General features: G+C 30.0%; 1 long non-coding RNA gene across 1 annotated transcript; it reads left to right on the plus strand.

Moving 5' to 3' along the window:
• LOC109833986 lies at positions 1-531 on the plus strand. Its single transcript, XR_002245415.1, has 2 exons — positions 1-71; positions 169-531. It is a non-coding gene; the product is annotated as an uncharacterized LOC109833986 (long non-coding RNA).

The raw sequence follows: 1528 nt of genomic DNA on the forward strand, positions 1-1528 counted from the left end.
TTGGCGAGAAATGGAGCCAAAACATTGCTTCCCTTTGCAAGCTAGACTTTCTTAGGGAATGCAAGCAAAATGTGAGATAATTCTATAAAGTGCCTGCTGAATGTTCTGAATAACTTAAAACAAGTATTTGCCCGGTTATATGTGATGCATGAAATAAACCTTTAAAAGTTCTTTTAGGGCAATACCCTCATGCTCGGGGCAAATGGACGATGCATCTTGGTTTCAGAAATGAAGGTGATGCTGCAGGGTTTACACCAACTTCTCATTCTGGGATTTACGCTAACTTCTCATTCTGTGAATTGGTTGTACAAGTTACAGAGTAGGGATCATTCTGCTAGGCCTATCTATGTTCTGTATGATAATTCTAAGTAGTTTAGGGATCTGTTCCTTTTTTTTACTTTATTTCGGCAATTTGATTACCTGGAAACCTTGTCTGCTTCATATTCATCTAGTTTCTCAACAAGAACAAGCACATTGGTAAGCAAAACAAACTTTTATACTTTTCTTATGCTATGAAAACTAAATTCGCCATATGAGTATCCAACACTGTTCATTATAAATGGAATTACGAATCAGAAAACATCTCTTATGTTTATCATTTGATTTATTGTGCCCTTTGTTGAATGGGAAGGAGTAGTATAAAAAGGAGAAGATAATATGAAGCGATCAGAAGATGAAAAATGCCAATATTTTTTTCCTTAATTAACCGGCCTATTTATAACATGCCAATTTCTTGAGTCTCTTTATCATATCATATCATATCATACTCTCTTTAAAAGCGCGAGTTCGGAAAAATCTTTCAGTAGATAAAAATACCCTTGAAATTTAAATATTAATCCATTAAGTAAGAGTAAGTTGATAAATTGATGAATTCTTATTAGATATACATAGTATGAAGATAAGAATACAGTTTAAATTAAAATGTAAATCTAAATAAAATTATTAAATACCAAATTCACAAATGTCTACAAAATAAAGAGCGTATATGCAAAAACCAAACAAATTAATGAGACAAATAATGTCTGCCCCAACCGCAGACCTATAAATGTACACAGTGTGGATGAGATATTTACAAAATCCACTAAACAAATTAAAGAGACAAAAGTCATTCTCAAAATTAAGAATACTGTTTAAATTAAAATATAAATCTAAATAAAATTATTAAATACCAAATTCACAAATGTCTACAAAATAAAGGGCGTATATGTAAAAACCAAACAAGTTAATGAGACAACTAATGTCAGCCCTAAGCGCAAACCTACAAATGTACATAGTGTGGATGCGATATTTACAAAATCTACCAAACAAATTAAAGATACAAAAGTCATTCTCAAAATTATAAAAAAAATTAAGGAAAATAAAAATCATACTCCCTTTAAAAGCATTGAGTTCGGGAAAAGCTTTCCATAGTCAAAATTACCATGTGATATTTTAAATATTAAATTAATTTATAATATATCTAATCATAGTTATATTCTATCCTAATACCCAATGAACTATCTATAGCTCAATAATTTAAATAATATTA

Source organism: Asparagus officinalis, chromosome 3, assembly GCF_001876935.1.
Source record: "Asparagus officinalis chromosome 3, Aspof.V1, whole genome shotgun sequence".
In the NCBI taxonomy this organism is placed as follows: Eukaryota; Viridiplantae; Streptophyta; class Magnoliopsida; order Asparagales; family Asparagaceae; genus Asparagus; species Asparagus officinalis.